Source organism: Notamacropus eugenii, chromosome 2 (assembly GCF_028372415.1).
Source record: "Notamacropus eugenii isolate mMacEug1 chromosome 2, mMacEug1.pri_v2, whole genome shotgun sequence".
NCBI lineage: Eukaryota > Metazoa > Chordata > Mammalia > Diprotodontia > Macropodidae > Notamacropus > Notamacropus eugenii.
The window spans coordinates 500,783,029-500,807,843 of record NC_092873.1 but is presented as its reverse complement, the minus strand read 5'-3'; the positions used below and the strand labels follow the sequence as shown (position 1 = coordinate 500,807,843).

Below are 24,815 nucleotides of genomic sequence, written 5' to 3'. Positions count from 1 at the left end.
TTGGGAAACTTCTTGCACAAGCAGGAGAAACTTCTTACAAACTTATTACAACAAATCACACAAAGGCTGCTGGGCCTCAAAGGGAAGGGATGACTGGTTTGAAGCCAGGAAGAGCTGCATCTCTCCAAGTCCTACTTTGGTGACTAGCAGTGTGATCCTAGGCAACTCTCTAAGACTCCAAGTCACAGAGAAGATGCTGATCTGCAACGGTGGAAGAAATTTCTTCATCTTCAAATTCCTTATACCAATGAAATCACCAGTCCAATTTCTATCACATTATTGCAATGCTTTTTCCTTGCAGTATGGCTGCCTATAGTCTCATAAATTAGAATGTTGAAAGTGCAATGAGTTTTTTCCTTTTGTCCTAATTTTGAACCCTCCCCTACATACATACAACTGATGCCCCCAATGCTAAATAAAAGCAGTAGCTTCTATCAAGGTCATTCTAAGTCCGTTTGTTGGCATTTAGTGTGAGCATACTGTTCAAATGGATCTCACCACCACCTCCCAATGTCACTAACTGTACATTATTTTTAGGACAATTGTGAGATCCAACTAGGTTCCTACATCTATCAGTAAGAACAAGAGAGCCTTAAGTTGTTTTGTTGCTGAAGACTCATCCTGTGACCTTCACATGGAGACTGGTATTTATGCTGGCATGAAGAAGGCTGGCACAAGACCAGAAGAAACTTCCTAAGCCTGGAAGAATGCACTCATCATTTGGAAGGAGCTGAGGGAACGATAAGTAGCTTTCACATTTCTTGTACTCGCCATTCATCCAAGGCCTGTCTGGGCCCCAGTCATTTCTGTAATAATACATACCCTACTGGAATACATGTGAGCTGTGTACTGGGTTTTGCTTTCACCTTTTAGGGTCATGTTTACTACCTGATTAACTTATGGGGGACCTTAGCTGCTAGATGCTGGGAAAAGGGCAGGAAAGTATGATCATCTCTTCAACCCATGAACTTTGAAAAGATATAAGAGACTTGGTTAAGGTAGAATTGACAAGATCTAGGAGTGGTTTGAATATATAGTGCGAGGAGAAGGAAAAACCAAATATACCTCTGAGGTTTTGAACCTGAATGACTTAAGAGGATGGCGGCACTATTGACAGAATCAGGGAAGTTAGGAGGAGAGGTTTTTGAGGGTGAAGAATTTTGGACATCTTTAATTTGAGATGCTGATAGCACTAAAATGGGGCTACTTAACAGGCAATTGGAAGGTTCAGGATAGGATCTCTGGGAAGAGAGGCGGGACGGAAATCTAGAGGTACTGACTAGAGCAATGGGAATGTTTAAGATCATTAAAGGAAAGAGAACAGCAAGAGAACATTAATGACAGTATCTTAGAAAAGTCATGGCTAAAGAGACGGGGAAAGAATGAAAAACAAAGTAAAAGAAAGGGAAAATAGTCAGAGAGGTAGGAGGAGAACACTCAGAGTGCAGAGAGAGCCATGACAGAGAAGCCAAAGGGAAAAGTCACATCAAGAACAAGGGCGCAATCTACAACGTCCAGTGTTGCAGAGGGGCTCATCATGAGAACGAAGATGGGCAAACAAAGCTGATATGCAGGGCCTCATTCCCCTCAGAGAGGGCTGTTTCAGTAGTCACAGAGATGGGGGTAGGATTCCCATGACTGGTGCAGAGCCATCTTTTTTAGAAGATTGACGGAGAATGGGAAGAGCGGGGACTGTAGCTTGAAGGAATGGGCACAGCCAAGGGAAGGGTTTGTTGTTTGTTTGTCTTTAAAACAAGTGGAAATGGGAGAATATTTGCAAGCTAAGGTAAAAGAGCAAGTGAGAAGCAGAGATGGAGAGATCTTAGGAACAAAAAACCAGATTAATGGAACAAGATCATGGAGAGAGGCGGAGAATAAGTATTAATAGAGAGCTGGTCATGTGCCAGGGAGTGTGCTAGGAACTTTAAAAACATGATCTCATTTGGTTCTCTCAATAACTCTAATCCTCATTTCACAATTGGGGAAACTGAGGCAGACAGAGGTTAAGGGTCTTACAGCAAAATGAGTGTCTGAGGTTAAATCTGAACAGCACTTAATCCACTGCATCACCGAGTAGCTGGACATGAGATGAGATGGGACAGAATGAAAGAGATGAAGGGAATAGGGGACAGGGTTAGTTTTTGTAAAGAAGAAAATGATTTCTTCTCTAAGACTAGGAAAAAAAAGGTAGAGAAAGGATGATGATATTGAGAGGACCTGAGCAATAAAGGTGCCAGTTCTTGTTGAAGAGCCTCCAAGTCAGAGTGGAAGGGAAGGGAGGGAGCAGAGATGGGTGCCTGAGGAGAGAAAATCTGGGATGATATGAGTGAACAAGGAGAACAACAGCCTCCAGCAGCACAGGAGGCAAATGAGAGGAGCTCCTCTGGACTGAGAGTTAGCAACGGATATGGCGGAAGTTCAAGGGAACACAGAAGAGAGGGCAAGAGTGGCTAACAAACAAATGTGGTTGATAGATTGGGGGGACGGTGAAATTTAGGAAGGGCAAATACTTTAATCAGGGATAGGGATGAAGGGACAGGAGATTATGGAGAGATGGGAATTGTAGAAGCACAGCAGTTTTGGGTAATGGTGATATCACAGGAGGCTCGAAAAACTGTGAGAATAGGTTATTTGTTCAGAAGAATATTGAAGTCCTTGACAATGACAGAAAGAACAGGAGTGACAAAGGTAAGTGCCAAATTCACAGAGAAAAATGAGAGATTGACTGGGAAGCTGCTAGATGATAGTGAGAATTTGGAGATGCTGGTTTACTCCAAGGGTTCTTAACTTGGGATCTATGAACTTGTTATTAAAAATGTTTTGATAACTGAATTTTCATAATTGATCTCCTTTGTAATCCTATGTATTATATGAATTTAAAAAACACTATGCTGAGAAGGAATCCATAGGCTTCACCAGATTGCTGAAGGAGGCCATGACACACAAGAAGACAGTTCAAGTTCCCATGTACAAATTAGGAACCACAGTTGTAAGTCTTCTCCTTATATTGAAATTAACTTTATATAGTTAATTTAATATTAAATATAATAAAATGTATAAAATTATATATAAATAATATAATGTAAAAATATAATTTGCATAGTTAATATATAGTGCTCTGTGTCCATGGATAGAGCCCAAGCTTCCTGAGGACAGAGGCTGTTTTTATTTTGTATCTCCAGTACCTGATCCTTAGTAAATACTTAATTGATGTCTATTGAACTGACAAACTGAAGTATAAGACATGGAAGATGAATAATGAGACAGCTTTTACTTTCAGAGCAAGAAAGCAGGGACAAGGGAAGGTTTCCCAGGGGAGGCGGCAGCTGGATTGAGCTCTTTCCCGCAATCATTATTTATTACTACTTTGCAAATGGAACTCAAAAAGAAACTCACCATTTTGTGAGCTCCAGTCTCAGTACCATTTGGCCCATTTTACTATCTGTCTTGTTCACTTCCAGGTCCAGGCTCATGGGTTTTCTGTCTTCTTTCTGCCTACAGACTCCTATCCTTTCTAGGACAAGTTCCAATCCTTCATGAAACCTTCTTAAAGCAGCTTTGCTCCCATCAAAGTTGCCCTTCTTCTAAACTGTTAGGGTACACATCATCTGTACCTCACTCTGCCACCTAGCTCAGTGCTACCATGCATACATCATGTACTCAGCAAATAGCTGGGAAATGTCAAGACCTTGTTCCAACAGGAACTTAAATTTCAATGCTCCAGGAAAGGCACATTCATCAAAGAGCTTTCAATGATTAATAGAGATTACCTAAGTGTCTCTGGCTATCTTTTAGAGCTAAAAAGTTCCCTAATCTTTTGCCTTAGGTGAGAAGCCCGACAGTTTGCAACTTTCCTTACATCTTATTCAGATTCTCTCCTAAAGACAATGAATCACAATCCTTCCTGTTCAGTGTTTTGTGGAGAGAGAGGACAAGCGCAAGGACTGTCTCAATAGACTTTCATTTTCTTAAATGCAATTACTCAATTACCCTTGAGGAACTTACTTCTCATCTCTGCTAAAGACCCTACTTATGGTATGGAGGGGACTCTAGTTTTTCAAAGGCGTACAAAAGCAAAATACAAAAGTTTTCAGGTCAGATTAAGTCAGACTAGAAAGAGAGTGACAACACATATCTGTCACCCAAGGCCCAGTCCAGATAGGGACATCAGGATAAAGGTGGTCATCACATAAAGAAGTGACCAATTCACTTCATTTATCTGGGCCTCCCTTTCTTCATTTCTAAAATAAAGGGTTTGGACTAGATGAGCAACGCAACCCCTTCAAGCTTTAAATTTATGGTCCTATAAATTTTTTAAAATCACAATTTATGAAAACCATCTACTAAGATATAGAAGTGTGATTTGCAATCATGGAGAGAGTACACACACCTGCAAAATTATAGTTTTTTAAAAATGGAATTATTTTCTTATGTAGGGATATCAGAATTAATATACTAATTAATTTGCGAATACAGGTGTATATTGTTCTAGATAAGAAATGTGCCCAGAGACAGTACATCAGCTCTATGTGTGAATTAACCAATAACCTGCCAAAGTATTGCCTATAAAATTTAGTGTTAGGAATTAGTAATCATCCCAACCTTCTGGAAACAAAGTCTGCCCTAAGTTACATTTCCTAAGATATGCACAAATCTGAGTCATATTTGAATTTTCCTATTAGAAGTATGGTCATGATTTCCAAAAAATTACAATAATCAAGCTGTGCACAGTTATAGAGAAAACCCTAGAGGCCTTCCAAGGTCTGTGGGGTATTTGCAAGCCTTCTTAGGAGCTGTATATATGAAACAAGGCACTTCCAGAGCTTAGGGTGAAATCAGACTTTTGATGCCCAATATTTTTCATAAGCTGCTGGCACGCGAACACAATTTTCCAAAATGTTGAAAGCCAATGTATAAATCATTCATCATAAGAAACTATAAACTTTTGTCAGAGAATTAAAGGAAAGATTAATCTTTCAAAACTCTAAAAGCGAAGTAATGCTTTAAAGAAGTAAACCTAAATGACCCAGGATTTGTACATTCTCCATACTGGCCTCTACAGCTAGGAGAAAGCAAACCAGTAGTTCTCAGGCAAAGAACAATGCCCCTAAATCACAAGTCATGATGACAGGAGAGTTAGTTGAGGGGCTTCTGACATTTTAAATTTCCCAGCATTTTAAAATCTTCTAGAGCAAGTTTTCAAATGGGATGACTTTTTGAAAAGTAAGATTATGTTGCTGACTTCTTTACTGTAACTTAAGTAGATGATTTTTTTAATTCCAAGAGGTTTATTCAAAATCTTTTAAGAACAGTAATAATTACTATTAATTAATAGTAATAACTGAATGATAAAAAACAAAAATAAGTAATCAGTGACTTTGTATGCCATGAATTCTTTTAACTATCATAAGCCAGTCCTTACACAAAGACTGGAAAAAATAAAAGAATCATTAATGCAGGTCCCTGCCCTCTAAGAGATTATGAATAATAAGGTAGATATACACATAACACAAAGAAGCATGTTGAGAGGTAACAAAGCAGTACAGAAGGTGAGGTGAGAAAAAGATCACGTGTGTGTGCGTGCGTGTGTGTGTGTGTGTGTGTTGGAGAGGATCTGGGAAGTCGATATCAAGGAAGTTTTCAGGAAAGAGGCAGCATTTCAGCTGTGTTCTCAAGGATGATTTCAACAGGCAGGGATGATGGAGAGATTATTATAAGTGAAGGGACAGCTAGAACAGGGCAATGACATAGGAAAACAAAATCTGATCATGGAATTTTAAGTAATCTAGTCTGGCAACTGCGTGCCATAGGACATACTATTTCAGGTAATAACCATCATCATAACTGACTTATATAGAGTAATTTACATAAATATAAGCAATATGGTTGTAGCCAGGCTAAAGATACTCTTGAATGCCAGGCTAAAGAATTTTTACCTTATTTGGTGAGAATTAAGACGTAAGATTATCTACTTGGAAAGCAAATTTGAAGTTTCAACAAGAATGGAAAAGATCTGGAACAGTCACTGTGAAGAACACATTACAGAGTCTTTAAGAAGAAAAGCTTGACTGAACAGCAGTGAGGGCCCAGGGGAGAATAACTAAGACAAATTTTAAGTAGTACCAATCAATAGTTTCATGACAGAGTTACAGAGTTGAAAGGCACAGTCATTTAGAGTATCTGTGAATTACCCCTATGATATTCAATTACTAGTCATCCAGATCTCCATGGAGGGGATACCCATCATCATCTGAAAAATACTATTCCAATTCTGGATAGCTCAAAAATCCTTACATTGAATCTTTATCTGTCACTCTGTGAAACCTCTACCCTCTGGCTCCTAGGTCTTCCCTCTGCAGCGAATTAGAATATAATCCTCCCACATGACAGTCCTTTGAATACTTGAAAATAATTACCAGATTCCCCTAAAGAACTTTATTTTCTAGGCCAAACAAAAAAGGAATAGTTCCTGATCTAAAAGAGCTTATATTCAGTCTGGGAAAAGAATACACTTTTTAGTTGATGTTAAAAATATACAAAGTAAATGTCAGATTTTTTTTTTCCATTCATATAGATGATGGTGTTTCAGCTGACCTTTGAAGGAGGCCAGGGATTCTAAGATCTGGAGATGAGGAGGAAGTGTGTTCTAGACATGAAGGACAACCTGTGAAAGGACATGGAGAAAGAAGATAAAATATCATACACTCGTGACAGCAAGTAGGTCATTGTGCCTACACTGTGGAAGGTATGAAGGCTATGAAGTATAACATCAATTTGGAAAGGCAAGAAAAAGCCAGTTGAGAGAGGCCTTCAAATGTCAAGAAAACACATTTATTTGATCTGAAGAGCCAATGGGAGCCACTGGATCTTCTCAAGCAAGAGAAGAACATGATCTGACCTGTGCTTTAAGAATATTATGTTAGCAACCATGTGAAAAATGGATTGGAGAGGAGAGAGGATGGAGGAAAGGAGACCTATCAGGAAGCCATTATGATAGTCTAATAAGTGAGACACGTTGAGGGCCTGAAGTACGGTGGTGGTTGTGTGAGCATAAAAAAAGGAGAAAGATGTGAGAGATGTTGCGAAGGAAGAAATGAGATGACTTGACAATTGATTAGAGGAGAGGGTTGAGGAAGTGTGAGTTGAGAATAATTCAAAGGTTACAAATCTAGAAGATCAGAAGGATGGTGCTGCTTTTAACAGAAACAGGAAAGCAGGAAAGAGGAATGGGTTTGGGAGAGAAATATGTGGAGATATTTTGGACACAGTGAGTTTGAGATGCCTGGATGACATCCAGTTGGCAAAGTCCAATAGGCAGTTTATGATGTGGCACTGGAGCTCAGAAGAAATTGGCCTGGATACACAGCTCTTTGGGAGACATCTGCACTGAAATGGTAGTTGAATCAATGGGAATTGATGAGATTGCCTTCAACTAAGAGAGTGTAGACAGAGAAGAGGTCCCAGGACATAGCTATGGGGTATACCCCCAGTCAGTAGGCCTCAGATGGGATATTGATAAAGCAAAGGAAACTGGAAAGGATTGGTCAGAAAGGTAGGAGGAGAATCAAGAAAACAGGGCTGTCAAAACTCAGAGAAAAGAGAAAACGCAGGAGGGCTAGTGGCCAACAGTGTCGGATGATAGGTAAAAAAAAAAAAAGGATGAGGACTGAAAACAGGTCATTTGATTTGAGAACTACTTTACTGGTAACTTTGGAGAGAGATGTTTCAGTTGATTGATGAGCTTAGGTAATCAAAGGGCTGAGGAGAGGAAATGGAAACAATTAGTGTAGATGACTTTTTCCCTAGTTTTATAGTGAAGAGGGAATAAAGATATGAAGACATCTGGAGAGGCTGGTAGGTAGGAACAATTGCTTTGTTTCTTTTTTAATGATGGAGAGACCTGGTTGTGCTTGTAGGCAGCAGAGGAGTCAACAGATAGGGAAAAATCAGGTCTTGTCTCCCCTGTCAGATTATAAAGTCAAGGAGGCCAAGGACATACTGATCTTTCCATCTCTCTCCAAATATCTGCCAACCTCCCAGCTAAATTAACACCTGCTTTTTGCTGTATCTGTATGCTCGTACTGAGTGGGCACGAATGGTATATTTGTATTTCCTTGTCTTTTTCATGTTCAGTGAGTACAGGGAAGTTAGACAGCAAGTAACTAGGTAGAAATGTTAACAGAACATTCCCAAACCTGCCATATATTCTGAAGGCTTCCTCCTAGGCAGACGATGAACCTGACATTACAGAATGGACCAATGAGTTTGATCTAAAACAAAAAAGGGTGATTTTATCCATGTCAAAATGAGGGAAGGAGTATTCTGGAATGGAAAACATAATTTCTCTTCTGCTTCACGAGAGATCCTGACAATGTGATGTGGGATTTCTGATCTAAAGAAGATCGTAAGTGAAGCTAGATCTGGAGCACTCAGGCTAGACAGACTCAGAAAGCTTCCCTACCCCTAGGCAGTTTTCCTGTGTATGCTTGTCTAATTACCTTACTATGCTAATTCATTTCTAATTTGTGTAATCACCTTGTCCTTGCCAATAAAATATAGCCACACATTTTTTTATCATTTAGAGTGTGTGGTCTCAGGAGATAGGAGGGGAAGGGGAGTGTGGATGCTCAGACTGAGAATATACTTACAGGGACAGTGGCAGAAGGGAGGAGGTATTGTAATGTCAGCTCTCTGAACTCAAGAAGCTAAGCAGACTCAGGGACCAAAAGTTTCAGGAGCCCAGACTCCTCAAACTGGGGTTTGGTGGTAATGGCAAATTTAGAAAAAAGTGAAAGGGAGAGTCCAAGTCAAATGTCCCCTTCAACTGATAAGTGGTAGATTCTTAGAGCAAATGGGAATGTTTTATCTTTGTAGCTTCTAACATAATATGCTGCCTTCTATACAAAAGACCCTTATTAAAAGTACTTGTTGAATTTAAAGAAATTCAATACCCAGAAAGTTGCCTGAGATTTGTAAGGTCTATGGGGCAAGACTAGATTCTCATCTGAAAGGCTTTTTAGTTTGCATATCCTTATTTACCAGTACCTAATTTTCTACTATTAAATGATTTCCTTGACCCTAGTAGGGTCCAGTTATTGGTCAGAGACATGTAGACAGTGAGTAGACAAAAGATAAACTTGGAAAAATCAGCAGTTGATTTCTGTGATTCCAAAACTCTGGAACCCTAGAGAGTCTAGCAGGGGTGAGGCTAGTAATGAATGACTCCAATAGCAACGCTGGAGGAATCTGTGAGAGACAGGGTTCTGGTAGAAGTCTAGGGCTGAAGGACAAGGAACACAATTTCCCTTTCCCTCACTGGAGTCCAAGTTCAGACTGCTGGACTTACCCTCTGAATGCCAGTCAAGTAGAACCTCAGCAATTAGAGTTTCTGCTGGAGGAATTCCTAAAGAGAAATCAGAAGCATGTTGTTATATTTTCGGTATGCAGTACCAATGCTTTTAAAAAGTTTTCAACACCCAGCTATACAACAGTTTTAATTATGATAAATTTATAAACATGTACAAGTGTTGGATTTTGAATTTCTACTATTTTTAGAGAGCTTATTACCTCATTTTTTTTTTTGAAAAAAGCTTTTGAAATGATATGAAGGGTGCTTCTTCAAATAAGAAAACACTGAACATACTGTGCTGATCTAACTACGTAGGAATTTTGAAGGTTTTATCATCAAAAAAACTGAAGTAAGACAACATTACTCATGTAAGAACACTGTGGCTAATACAGTATGCATTACACTCCTGAGGCCCAATCCATTCTGAAACTGCAGGGTCCAGCTGCTGTGCTCTCAAACATTTACCCCATCCACAGGGACATTTTGCTGGGAATATATGCTTAATGAAGGCTCTCTCATGGTGATGATAACCCATCATCCCAGGTTCCGGATATTACTCTCCACTGGGAGAAACAGTGAAATACGGCTCCATTTTCCAATTAAGGCTAATATCATACCATGTGACCTGATTATAAAATGTTTTGTTGGTACCTTTTGTCTGTATGTCATTAGGAAGAAATCTCCTCCCCACCCCACTCTTCAACACAGAGACTAAACTTCTCCCTTACTCCATGGGATAAAAATAATTAAGGAGAAATATCTGATAGAGTAACCACATTTGTCTGACATTCTACTCCAGTTACTAGTCTGTTTGCTTTAGCTTTGATGAAGAATGTGAACACCATCTGTACGTAACCTGCTTTCAAAAAGCTACAGCTCATCAACACCCCTCTTTCCTTCCCCTCACCAGTGACACACAAAGTAAAAAGGAAGGAAAAGTGAAAAGCCTGTAAATATTTGCAGTCAGACAAAAATGAGAAAAGGAAACAGTGGTTCTGAGAGAACCAGCTGCCTACACAGTCAGCCAAGATGGCTCTTTTGTTGCCAGAAGGCAATACACTGGAGTCAAGACTGCTGGAAAACCAACTTTACTCAATCTATATAAGAAAATACCAAAGAATTAGGGGAGGGAGGGAGAGTGCTTGTTTTGTCCAGGCCTAAGAGGCAATCTCCAAAATGACTAATATGGATGTTGGAGGACCTGTAAATGATGTTCCAAAAGCTACCCTTTTCAACATATAAGCTGCCAAATGACACCCCAAGGAGAACCTAGCCGCCCTTGGCAATAGCTAAGGATAAGAAGGCCACAGGAGGCTAATCTGCTTTTGAGTAGAACACAAGGCCCAGATACCTTTATAGAGAGAGCTGAGGGATCTGCCTTCAATAGTTGCACCTGCCTCTTTCTCACTGGCTGAGATGCTATGAACTAATAAAACCTCTTGATGTTTCTGCAGTGCCAGAGGGGGAGAAATGCAAAGCCAAGCTCCATACCTTAGAGAAGGTACTCCAATGCTAAACATTTCAGAAGGCCCATGAGGACTCCCAAGAGGTCTGAATGCCATGTGAATGGATGGGTCTCTCCCTTCATCTCTTTAGTTCTGTATAGAGTGAACAATCACCTAGGGTTCTCAAGCTCTTCGGAGTTAACCAATTTACAGTGCCATTGACTGGTCTTCAAAGGTTTGCACAGTGTTTTCTAAGGAAATAAACTTCATGAACAATAACAAAAATTCTCACACGAGCTTATTAGGTTGAGGTGGGATGTTAGAAAGGAGAGCTGAACTCTGAGTAAAGGAAAACTTGGCTTCCAATTCTACCGCTAAGTCTTAGCAGCTATGACCTTGCTAAGAATCTCTCTTACTTTCTTCATCTATAAAATGGGAATAATCATACCAACAGGCAGCTATGGCTCAGTGGATAGAGTTGGCATCAGTCAGAAAGACCTAGGCTCAAATCTTGCTGGACACACACAATCTCTCAGTGTCCTAGGAAACTCTCAAAATTTTTAAGTTGCAAGGCAGGGGCCAATTTGCATTGGTAGAAGAATTTTCTTTGCTGGAAGCTCCTTCTATCAATAAAATCAGAGGTCTGGTTTTTTTTTTTTTAAACTACCTGAAAGTAATTGCCTCACAGAATTGTTGTGATGAGGAAATAAGGTGATGTCTTTAATTTGTAAAAGTTAAAAGTCCACTAGAAATGAGTACTTCTATTATCAGTGGGAAAGCAGATCACTTGCCCTAGGCCTGGGCCTTGTACACCCCAGTTACCTGCCAGGAACTTATAACCAACTAAAGGAAGTCTTGCTGTTCGCTTAGATTGCAGGGGTTTTTAACCTGAGGACCATGAACTTAAAAAAATTTTTTTTTGATAATTATATTCCAACACTTGGTTCCCTATGTAATCTTATGTATTTTACGTAATTGAAAATGTTATTCTGAAAAGGGGTGCAAAGGCTTCACTGAACTGCCAAAAGGGTCCATGAAACAGAAAAAACAAAAGCTAAGAACCCTCAGCTTAGAGACATTTATTCTTTTTCTCTTCTACAACTCTAAAGGAGGGGGAGGAAGTTGTAGTTAACGAAAGGAAATTTGGTGTGGCTAGCAGGGTGCTAGGGGGCTGAGAGAGACATGATAGCTGATGATGCACCCTTCCCTCCCACCTCCCAAGAGAGCAGTTTGCTACAGCAGTCTGTAGGGGAATTACTAGTGAAAGCAAGAAAAGGCTGGTGGGGGGAGTTTCCTCATTTCCAGCAAGTATGGTGAATTCTGTAGGCACCCATACTATGTGTGATGCTAGTGTTTCTGATATAGTCAAGTAACTCATGGCTATTAGTGTGTTAGTGGGATCCAATGGGAATAACCTAGGATTTAGAGTCAGAGCACCTGAGTACTCCAGATCTCCCATGTAATACTTGTGCAACCTTTGGCAAATCACTTCAGTTCTCAAGTTATAATCTCTGTGAGAAGCCCATTACCTTATCTGACAAAAGAGGGGTTTGGACTAGATGACCTCTAATGTCCTTTTCAGCTCTAAGTCTGTGATACTCTATGACCCTCTCCACTTAAGAGATAGTGATGGGGCTCAAGGAGTGGCTCTCGATTCAACGACTGTCAGGGAAAATGAAGATCTCCTTAAATCAAAACAAAATGGAAGCAGGAAGGGTTTCAATGTGAAAATGAGGAAGAGACAGAAGGAAATCCTGACCTGTGTGACACTGGGCATGTGGGTAAGAATGCGCCAGAAGAGGAAAAGAAGAACTAGTAAACACTTGGACCTAGAGAACAACTGAGGCTCTTCCTGAAGAAGGGGGATGGGGCCCTCTGATGAAGAAGAAGCCGGTCAACTTTCCTGGAATGGTGAAGGAACTACGGGTCCTAGACTAGCCATGTGGGGTCAAGGGGAGAAGAGACTGCTGAATGGTGATGGAGGATTCCTGCTAAGGGATAATCATATCTAGTCAAGTCAGTAAGCATTTGTTAAGTGCCTACTATATGCCTGACACTGTGCTAAGCACTGCGGATACAGAAAAGGGCAAAACTCCCCAAACAGAATCAAACCAATCCTTCCTCCCTAGGAGCTTGGTCCAATGAAGAAGACAGCATGCAAACAGCTATGCACAGACATGCTATCAAAAGGAAAAATCCAGCATAATCAACAGGAGAAAGGGTGCTGGGTCAGGCCTGCTGTAGAAGGTGGGATTTCAGTTGGAGCCAGGAAAAGTCAGGAGGGAGAGATGAGGAGAGAGAGAATCCTGGGGATAAGGGACAGCGGGAGTGGAGACACACAAGGAATCGATGAAGCAACCGAGCTTTAAAAAGATATTCACAGAAGAGGGAAGCAAGGACAGGTAACAGATGATGTTGAAAACATGTCATGGTCTATTTTTGCCTTTGTTTTCTGTCAAGAAGAATGATCTTTGAACTGGAAGGTTAAAAATGACTAACAGGCAGCTGAAACTCAAGCTACGTGGGAAGATGGCAAGAGAGCACTCAGTTGCCATAGTAAGGAAGCACTTAGTTGTCCTTCATGACTTCTCAAGTCTCCAGATGCAAATAAAATTACATCCTTTGGTATTAAAAGAACTGGCAGAGAGATGAGTGCTGAGCCATTCTCGGGGGATATTGGGAATGCTGTCAAGAATAGGAGAGGGATTGAAGGACTGCAGATGGGCAATTGTACTGATATCCACTCCCAACCCCCAAAAAGAATGTGGGTGGAGCAAAGAAGAGATTCTACAAATTAACATTAGTGAGTTTCATTTAAATTCTGTTGGTACACAGTAGGTCCACGGGCCAAGAGGCCCAGTAAATTCTAGGCCACTATAAACTTTTTACAAAGGATGGGAAAATATAAGACTTGCCAGCCTACCTCCCATGGCATCGTTTTCCACAAATCTGAAAGGATACTACCTATCAAATTCAGTACCAGTGGTCCCGGTAAGCCAGTAGGGTGACCTATATGTAAGGGACCATTTGTGGATAACCAGTATAACCCTAGCATGAAAATTAAGGTTAGGGAAATTCACTGTCAGAGTGGCACAGTGGATAGTGGCACTCTTGGGCCAGGAGCCTAGAAAACTCTTCTTCTTGAGTTCAAATTTGGCCTTAGACACTTCCGAGTTGTGTGACCCTGGACAAGTCACTTCACCCTGTTTGCCTCAGTTTCCTCATGTGTAAAATGAGCTGGAGAAGGAAATGGCAAATTAGCTCTTTGCTAAGAAAACTCCAAATGGGGTCACAAAGAGTTAGACATGACTGAACCACAATTGTCAGAAGAAACATGGAGGCGGCATTGATCCCATATCCCAACAAATCATGTCTCGACTAACTGGCTTCCTAAAAGTTCCAGCTAAAATCCCGTCTTTTAAGAGAAGCCTTTCGTGATCCCCCTTAATGCCATGGCATTACCTCGGATTCTTCTTGTCTCTTGCATATGGCTGTTGTTTTTATGTTATCTACCTCATTAGACTATGAGCTCACTGAGAGTATTCTCAGCACTTAGCATAAAGTTTAATAGATGCTTACTGACTGGTAAGGTGTCCAATATCCCTTAATGAAGTCATTAAGTTTAAAATAAGACTGCACATAGGGCAGCTAGGTGGTACGGTGGATAGGGTGCCAAGCCTGGAGTCAGGAAGACCTGAGTTCCAATCCAGTTTCAGACACTTACCAGCTGTTTGATCCTGAGCAAGGCACAAAACACTCCAGCGTCTTTGCCAAGAAAACATCAAATGGGGTCATGAACAGTCAGACACAACTGAAATGACTGAACAACATGTAGAAATGTAGAAGACAGTAGAGGATTTGGTTTTCTACCTGAACTAGTCATTCCCATGCTGAGTTTCTGGCACTATTAGTGTTTCTAATGACCTTCCATCACCTTACACAATGCATGTTTGAACTGAATGAATTCCAAAGAGTTTGGGAATATAATCCACTGTCATAAAAAAACAATCCGAGCTAAATTGAGGCTTCACTGTCAAAAGGCTAGTGATCAGGTGATAAAAAGTTTGGCTCCAGCAACTCAAGAAACCACCTACTAAGGTTTGGAGGGACTTTAAGTGGAGAGTATACCCAAAGTTGCAATGAAGGTGAAGTGACCAGGGCTTTGCCACAGGGTAGGGTGCAATGTTTAGATGGCTCCAATGGCACATCCAAGGAGTTCTTTCCTTAACAGTCCTGCACCAGCAGCCACTTTCTCCATATTCAGAAGATGCTAGTTAGAACTTTAATTCATAGGTATACATGAATGTAACCTCACATCTTTACCCACACAGACACACACACATCCCATGTTCCACTAGAGCCCTATACCAATGCATGGAGGAGATTACCCTGGCTTTTCTAAGGCAGTGACAAAGGCTGATCATATCAGAAAGTGGGAATCAAAAGAGACATCAGATGTCATATAGTCCAACCACAACATTCATAACAAATGGCCATCTTATCACTATCATTCCTCCCTACAACTACTTAACATCTTATTCGTTTATGCTAATAACACCTGACTCTTCAAGGATGGGGGAGAAAGCACTTAGCACGGTGCCTGGCACATAATAGGTATTATATAAATGTTTATTCTCCTCAGGTCCCCTAAATTCCAAAGATGGGGAAGTAACTTACTACCTCAAGAGTTAGCCTGTTCTACTCTGGACAGCTCCAAAGGTTATATCCTTATCTGCCAATGCTTGAATGTGGGTGTTTCCCCAAAGGTCTGTCCTTAACCCTTTCTTCATCTGTTTTTCATGGCAATTCCTTCCTTCCTACCTTTCCTTCCTTTCTTTATTTTTCCTTCCCTTCCTCTTCCTTTTTTTCTGAGACTGGGTCCCCCATCTCAACCAGGCTAAAATGTAGCAGCCATTCATGGGCCAATCCCACCACTGACTAGCTCAAAGCTTTGACCTGCTCTCTCTCCAATCTGACCTGATTTGTTTCATCTTAGGCAGTCTTGTTCCCCCTTGTTTGCCTCCTCCCTGTTCCCAGACTTTTACCATATTCATGCCAGACTGAGCACAGATGCCTGATTGACTTTGGTCCTACCACAGCTTAGAATTCCAGAGATCCACCAGCTTTAGCCTCCCCAGGAGCAGGGATCACAGATGTGGGCCATCATTACTGGTTATGGCAGTAGCTTTCACTTGCCATGGTCCCAACTACCACCCTACTGCAAATGACACTCAAATCCTGATCAGTCTTGACTTCTCTGAGCTCCAGGTGGGGGGAGGGGATGTCTAGAGCTTAAAAATCTTGTCACTTCCTATTAATCATCAAGTCAAGGTCAACTTTATTTACCTAGCATTCAAGGCCCCTCACAATCTGGCACAACTCTACCACAGCTCCTCCCCAAACCCTTGACATCCAGCCAAACTACATGACTTTGCTCTATCTCACATTCCTGTGCCTTTATTTACAGTTTCTTTTTCCTAGAATGACTTCCTTTTTCCTTCTTCACTTGTTGAATTTCTATCACTTTTTTTGGAGGCAACTGAGGGTAACTTGCCCAGGGTCACACAGCTAAGAGGTGTCTGAGGTGGGATTTGAACTTGAGTCCTCCTGTCTCCAGGGTCAGTGCTTTATCCAGTTAGCTGCCTCCCGCCCCCATCCTTTAAACTTGAATTAAAATGCAATCTCTTTCAGAAAGTCTTCCTTGCTTCCCAGGGTCAGTAACAACTTTTCACTTCAGGCTTCATATTGCACTTCTCTCACACCTACTAAAGAAAGCAGTCCTCTAGGTGGCTGGGCAGCTACAGCGCTGGACTTGGAGATAGACTTTAATTCAAATTCAACTGCATGTGAGGTCTAGTTACTAGCTATGTGACTCCAGACAAGTCACTTACTTTCTGCCTCAATTTCTCCCTCCATTAAATGGTGCTAATAATAGCATCTACTTATCACTGTTGTGAGGACAAAATAGAGATAAAATGCTTTGCCAACCTTAAGGTACAGAAATATTCCCTATTATTCCAGTGTGGGGCAGTAGACACAGCACTGGGCTTGGAATCAGGAAGACTCATCTTCCTGAGTTCAAATCTAGTCTCAGACACTAACTTGCTGTTTGATTCTAGGCAAGTCACTTAACCCTATTTGCCTTAATTTCCTCATCTGTAAAATGAGCTGGAGAAGAAAACCCTCCAATATTTTTGCTAAGAAAACCCCAAATGGGGTCATGAAGAGTCGGACATAACTAAAACAACTCAACAATAACAAGTTATAAGACACCAATAGGTAATTATTCCCTCCATGAGAACAAGGACTGGGTCTTCTCTCAATTTTGTATCTCCCTTGCACTTTGCACTGCACTCTCTCAGAAGTCAGAACAATAAATGTTTACTGTTATTTACTGTATATCTTTGGTGTCCCTCCAAAAGACCCAGTACCTAACTGCAAAACAGTGAATGGCTAATTAATGTTGTTGAAAAGCTTGGCTTCTTGTGCCTACACACTCAACGGAAGTGGGTGTGGAAGAGGCTAATTCTCCAGGCGAGGACTTTAATAGGTTCTTGTCTGGCAAAAGGCCCCCTTTGCAAAATGGTTTGAACAGGAGGCTGTCTATGACCTTGGAGCTTTATCTTGAAAGGAAACAAAATCATCTAGAGAACGAACTTTACTTTCTGAACTTTGTCTCCAAAGAAGACAAAATAGCCAATGTTCCAAGGTCAATGTCATTCTCTAGCATCTAAACTCTTAACTGGAGTCAAAAGAAAGCTCCCCAGGGCTCAGCCAGAAAGAGAAGCAGCTCCTACTTTCACAGTTGAAATCTAACAATTTCTGGGTCATTCTGCCGCTCCTCAGCCAAGTTATGCAGGGTAGTCACAACAGGCCATTATTTTTCTTGAAATGATGTTTCATTCAATCAGGTGTTTTTAAATCCCCAATTTTTCTGGCTCATATCATCAATGTTTTATGCACTTGTCATAAATGAATATTGGTCAATGGCTCATAACTACACCAGAAAAATCAAAGTGACTTTAAAAGCATTTTCCTGAAAAAAAAAAAACTGCTCAAACCAATCCTTGCACATTAACTTGGCCAAATGGGGAAGATACATGGGCCAGCATGGTATAACACAAAGGGCACTGGATTGGAAGTCAAAACCTGGGTTCAAATTCTTTCCCTATCTCTTACTAGCTATGTGACTGAGCTTGGGCATGTCATTCAAATCCATCTGGTGGCAAAATAAGAGGGCTGGACGAGATGCCCTGGAAGGTTCCTTCCACCTTCACATCGGTGATTCGATGACATCAGCAGGAATTGCACAGGTCAAGAGGGCATGTTGGGGGGGGGGGGAGGGCAGCCCCCACAGAAATGAGCTCCCTGCTCCATCAACGTATCCAGAGATATTGTTCACGAGGTATAGCTGAATTAGGTCGTGCCACTTCTTTACCACTCCCACAAAGAGAAAGATGGAGAGGTTCTGGATATAAGCACTGGGTTAGAAATGGGTCAGTGAGGGGAATGTAGGCTCTTATGCCTGGTAAGCTTTTATCTATCCTCTTCTTGAACAATCAGTCAAAGCTATGCAGCTATCTCCTCTCTGCCTAATGGACTGCTTCATTTTGTCAAAATCACTGCTTCTCACATTACTGCTCCTGCTGTATCAAGAACACTTCTGGCTTATAACAGAGAGTCTAGGCTTTTCTTATATTTTGATTTAACATGGCATTAATGGTATAAAAATGATGTCATTTAAGAGTTCTCTTAATTGAGAAGAGCTGACTCATTGGGGGGGGGGGTGAATTAGGGTGCTGGACTTGGAGCCAGAAAGGCCTGAGTTCAAATCCTGTGTACCCTTGGACAAGAACCTCTTTGTACTTCAGTTTCCTCAAATGTAAAATGAGAAGGTTGTCTTAATTGTCCCCTATGGTCTTTTCCAGTTCTTAATCTATGACTCTTTAATCAATCCTAGTCTATAAACTGCTCTTTTAAAGACCACATCCAGGTCTCCCCAATCACTGCTTAATAACTTCAATTATTTATTTATGTTAACTAAAATCTGATCCCTCAGAGAGGCTGGCAGATGGCAAATACCACAACCATTTAAGTTCACTAAAACCCTCTTCCATACAAGCTGGCTTTCCTCAAGGTCCATCTAAGAATAACAAAGGGAAAGAGACCTAGGAACACACTAGAAATACCCAGAGTTGCTTCTACAGAATTGTTTGGGACAGAACTGGCCCAACCTGATAGATGGGCAGAATGATATTTAATTTATACCAAGAAAACACAAATAATTAACAGAAGTCAAGGGACCAAACCCATTGGCATTGAACATCAAGTATTTGGACAGATTCTTGGATCTCTCTGCAGATGACTTCCAAATCTGTCTATCTCACCCATATTTGCCTCCTGAATTCTAGTCCCACATCTCCAGCCATTGGCATGACATGTCAACCTGGATGTCCCATTGGCATCTCAAATTCAATAGGTCCAAACAAAATCCAGCATCTTTCTTGTAAAACTCACTCTGCCCCCTAACTGCCTTATTTCTATCCAGGGTACTACCCAGGTCACCACTACCCTTCCAATCACTCAGGTTCACAACCTTGGAGTCATCCTTGACTTGGCACTTGTAATCATCTCCACATCCAATCGACTGCCAAGTTTGCCAATTCTGCATCCGTAATATCTCTTGTATGTTTCTCTCTACTCCCTATCACCCTAGTTCAGTCTCACCGCCCCCCCCCCCTGCACTACTGCAAATGGCCTCTCCATGTTGGGGGGCATTTCCCTCTCACTAACATATCATCCACACAGCTGCCAAATTCTTATTCCTAAAGTGATCACGTCACTCTCCTGCTGACAAAGACTAAGTGCTCCACTCTTTCCTCTAGGCTCCAGAATAGACTTCTCAAACATTTAATGCTTTTTACAATCTGACTCCAAATTATTTTTCCAGTATAATTACATATCACCTCCCTCATGAACTCTATGTTCCAGCCAGATTAGCCTACCTGCTGTTCTCCATATATGACATTCCACCTCTAACCTCCATGCCTTTGTCCTGGCTGTGCCTTTTTATTCCTGGACTGGTCTCCATCCTTAGGTGCCTTGAAATCTGTAAGTCCTTTTAAGACTCAGTGCAAATTCTATCTTGAGGGAATGGAGGAGATTAGCAGCAAGTGGTGGTGGGAATTGAGTGAACCACACTGACTTCATTCAGTTCTGGAGCTAGCTCAGTTCTCTATTTATTTATGGGTCTAATCCAATTTTGGTCCAGTGAAAAAGTTTATTCAGCTATGGAAATTGGGAGAAAACCTTACTGCACCGTTTGAACCTTAGCCCTGTGTGGCTAGGAAACTGGAACAGCTCTCTCTACTGTTTACAGACCCTTAACCAAAGACCTAGGTTATGCTGACCAGAAACACAGTTAGATCCAAAGACTGATTCAAGTTTTCTCCCAATTGTACATCTCAAACAGTCCACATGTCTCATCTGAAAACTGGCCTGTACTGATCAATCAATTATCCCCAGTTCCTTCAGTCATCACATGATGAAGATGCCAGTCATCATCCTGGTCACTCTCCTCTGGACATTGTCCACCTAGTCATTTTCCTTCCTTCAATGCGGTATGTGGAGTTGAACACAACTCTCCAGAAGTGGTAGAACCACAGAAGAGTACTCTGGGAGAACAACTTTCTATGGTCTGGATATGTTGCAGACTAGAGTCTCAGTTGGACTACTGTAATGGCCTTCCAGTTGGTCTATCTCATGCCAATCCATCCACTACTCAGCTGCCAAAGTGATTGTCCAAGGGAAAGATCCGATCATGTCACCCTACACCCCCATTCAAAAAAGTCCAGCAGCTTTCTGTCACTTCCAGGACCAAATACAAAATTCTGTTTGGTTTTTAAAGCCCTCCCTAACCCGGCCTGGCCCCTTCCTACCTTCCCAACGTCATCATGCAGTCCTCCACTCTTGACTAAGCCAAATAAGCCTTTTTTCTACTGCTTACTGGACAACACCAGTTCCTCCTACATTCCTCCCTACATTTCTTAGAGATCCCTTACTTCCTCCAACACTCAGTTCAAGCATCACCTTCTGTATAAAGCCATTCTAGAAGCCCCTGGCTGCTTGTGATCCTCTCTCAAAATTATCTTGTGTGTGTGCGTGTGCCTACATGTCTCCCCATGTAGAATGTAAGCTCTTTGAGGTCAAGGATTGTTTAATTTTTATCATGATATTCTCTGAATCCAATTGTTAAGCACATAGCCGGTGCTTAACAAGGGCTTAATGGCTATCTGTTAAGCTGGGTTCCAACTGACCACCCACAAGCCATCATGGCAGGTGGTTGGAAAAGAGTTCCTTCAGTTTTAGGACCAAGCTGGGCTCTATGGCTGTGGAAGGGAGTGCAGAGGAAGAGTTTCTCCACTTGCACCATAAGTTTGTGATGACTGTCCCCATATAAAGCCATCTAATATAGGCCTTGCCTGGAAATAGAAGAACAGGGTTTTGGAATCAGGGCACGGTCCTGCTGTGGTGCAGTGACCCAAATTAAGTTCTGGAACACCAATGACACAACCCCGGGAAAAAAAATTATCTTCCCTAGGAACTGATGCCCAGTGATTGCCTAGGAAACAGATGTGTGAGGAATGGGAATTTTTTCCCCCAAATTGTTATGACATACTTCCTTCTGTTTTCATTCGTCTTGATTGTATAATCCATATTCAAGAAATACTTTTCTATTTACATTTAAGAACACCATCTGTTTCCATTCTCCTTCTCCCAGAGGAAGGCATTGGCTGTGGAGGGTCAGCTTCATCTTTACAGGCTGAGCTGCTGGGACAGAGCTGTGTGTGTTAGCCCCAAATGTAGCTGGAATCATAGCATCAGGATATTTTAGAGCTGGAAGGACCCTCCAGAGAAGAGCCAGCCTGGCTTCCCTCATTTTACAGCCAAGAAAACAGAGTTCTCAATAGATGAAGTGCCCTGCTTGAGATCCCCTGAGAACAGAATAACCTACTTTGGATTTCATGCTCTTCCACTAACCCAGGGGTGGGGAACTTGCAGCCTCAAGGCCACATACGGCCTTCTAGGTCCTTGGGTGCAGCCTCCTGACTGAGTCCAAGCTTTAGAGAACAAATCCTTTTATTAAGAGGATTTGTTTTGTGAAGTTTGGATTCAGTCAAAGGGCTGCACTTGAGGACCTAAAGGGCCACATGTGGCCTTGAGGCTGCAGGTTCCCCATCCCTGTGACTAACCAACCATTCAAACTATCCAAAATTGGAATGACTATGTCTCAGGACTGTAGTGAGTTTCCCATCACTGGAGATCTTCAGTCACTGAATAGTTGCTTGTACCACAAATTCTGGAATCACGGAATCAGAGCCTTGGCGTGTGGGTGTTCATCCTTCATTGCCAAAGAAGACCATGCCATCAGAGAAATAACGACATGACTTACACTTGACTTTGTTTTGAGTGAGGAAGGGCTGTGCAGGTCACCAGCCTCACTTTTCCTCCAGAGCCATCTGAATCCAGTGAGCAGATAGACATTCATCAGGATGACTGGAGATGACCCAGGATGAGGCAGTTGGGGTTAAGTGACTTGCCCAAGGTCACACAGCTAGTCAGTGTCAAGTGTCTGAGGTGGGATTTGAACTCGGGTCCTCCTGACCTCCTGCACTGGTGCTCTATCCACTGCACCGCCTAGCTGCACCAGAGACTTGGCAGGGCACATCTGAACAGCAACATTTACTATTCTGTGTTCCCTGTAGCAGCAGGAGAGAGAAGTCAGTCAGTCAACAAACATTTATTAAGTGCCTACTAACAGGCGCAGGCTTAGCTCTCATAAGAGACTACCTGCCATTATGCAGCAGGGGATTATGGGACTGTAGGTTTAGAAGAACTCTAAGGTGGTCTAGTCCAGTCTTCTTATTTTACAGAAGAAGAAAATGGGGCCCAAAGATATAAAGGGACCTGTCCAGCATCACACAGTGGCAGATTCAGGATTTAAAACCGGGTCATCCAGAGCCTCAGAATGCAGTGTTCGTTCCAATCCAACTCTAGTCTGATAGGGAGTTATGACACAAACTCTGAGGGGAACAGAATGCATGGCATTATGTAAATGAGAGAGCTGCTGCACCGGAGGGCTGAAGGACAAGGTCCTTGGTTACCTGACCGGGAAGGCTCAGTCAGGGAAGTTGGTGGCTTTCCAATGGGGCTTGAAAGGAGGAGTAAGAATTCAGTAGTTAAGTGGTACAATGGGGGGTGGGGGAAGAAGGGGGGCCTGGAGTCAGAAAGACTCATCTTCCTGAGTTCAAATCTGTCCTCAGACATTTACTAGTTGTGTGACCCTGAACAAGTCATTTCACCCTGTTTGTCTCAGTGTCCTTATCTGTCAAATGAGCTGGAGAAGGAAATGGCAAACCACTATAGTATCTTTGCCAAGAAAATTCCAAATGAGGTCAACAAGAGTGGGACATGATTAAAAATGACTGAATCACAACAAGAATTCAACAGAAAAAAGGAGAAGAAGGACCTTCAAAACAGCTGACATGCAACCGCCCGGTGGTTGAAGATCTTCAGGGATGGGAAACTCAGTACTCCCTGAAACAGTCCATTTCAATTCTGGACAGCTTTAATGGTTAGAAAATTTCTAATTATATTGAAATAGGTTCCCTAGCACAAAACTGGAGCATTTAGTAATAAAGGGCATCAGAGCATTACACAATTTTGATCAATCTTTCTCTCCACATACACATACATATGTATATATGTAATTTAAAACACCAACATACAGTATATTTTACATATTTGTATGTGTATGTGTGCAAGTACATGCATTATATATACACATGTGTTATTTTATATATACATACACTTATGCGTATATGTACATATATACATACACACATACACATATACCACAACAGGCTATACCTTAACAAATTAGCCAATATTTACAGACAGGTTCCTATCTTCAAGAAATTTACATAAATGGCAAGTCTCTTAAGCTATGAGGCTTAGGCTTCCTCCTATGTGGAAAAAGACCAAACAGTAGCATCTGCTTCACAGGGATGTTGTGAGGATCAGCTGAGATAATACATGTAATGGGCTTTGCCAACCTGAAACTGCTACAGAAATGTTATGATGATTATGGGGTTGGACTAGCCGGCCTCTGAAGGAGGCCCCTTTCCTGCTTTACAACTATGACCATGTGACCTTGGTCTTGCAACTTTCTCCCCTTCAAACTCACTCTAATAAATGAATTTTAAAAACTGTTAAGCTCTAAAGGAAAAAGTCCTTGGTGACTTAACCTGAGAAGGATCAGTCAGGGAAGCTGGTGGCGTTCCAATGGGGCTTGAAAGGAGGAGGAAGAATCCAGCAGTTAAGTGGTACAGTGCAGAGAGCCTGGAGTCAGGAGGACTCATTCCTGCATTCAAATCTGGCCTCAAACACTGTGTGACCCTGGACAAGTCACTTAACCCTGTTTGCCTCAGTTTCCTCATCTATAAAATGAGCTGGAGAAGGAAATAGCAAACCCCTCCAGAATCTTTGCCAAGAAAATCCAAATGGGGTCAAGAAGAATGGGACATGACTGAACAACAAGAATTCAACAGATAAAAGGAAAGGAAGGAGCCTCCTATTCAAAGCAGTTGACACTCAGTGATCTGGTGCCCAGCCTGGGGGATATAAAAAGAAAAGTGAGAGCCCCTGCCCTGGAAGACAGAGATGCATACCACTCTCCAGTTCAAATATCTATGGCCTGCCCACACAGGAGAAACTCCAAATTCCGTAGCCTGATATCCAAAACCCTCAACAATCTGGTTCTAGCTTCCATGACCAGCCTCACTTCATACAGCAAGACTATGCTACAGGCTACTGTCAAACTGATTTAAGTTGTTAATGTGATATTAAAATGCCAAAAGTTGGGAACTCCTGTGGGGGATAATGTAGGCTATAGATTGGGGGTGAGGGGGTGGAGGAGGTGGATGTCACTGTAATACTAAGGGAAGGACTTCAGTGAAGAG

At 41.7% G+C, this 24,815-nt stretch overlaps 1 protein-coding gene across 11 annotated transcripts in view; it reads right to left on the bottom strand.

Annotated features, from left to right (window-relative positions):
- Positions 1 to 24,815, bottom strand: part of LRRC8B (leucine rich repeat containing 8 VRAC subunit B) — a 110,377-nt gene that overhangs the window by 32,824 nt on the left and 52,738 nt on the right. For all 11 annotated transcript variants that reach the window (XR_011975748.1, XR_011975749.1, XM_072649030.1 and 8 more), the window contains one exon: positions 9,347 to 9,403. The gene's annotated coding sequence lies outside the window, so the exon portion shown is untranslated. The remainder of the gene's footprint in view (positions 1 to 9,346; positions 9,404 to 24,815) is intronic.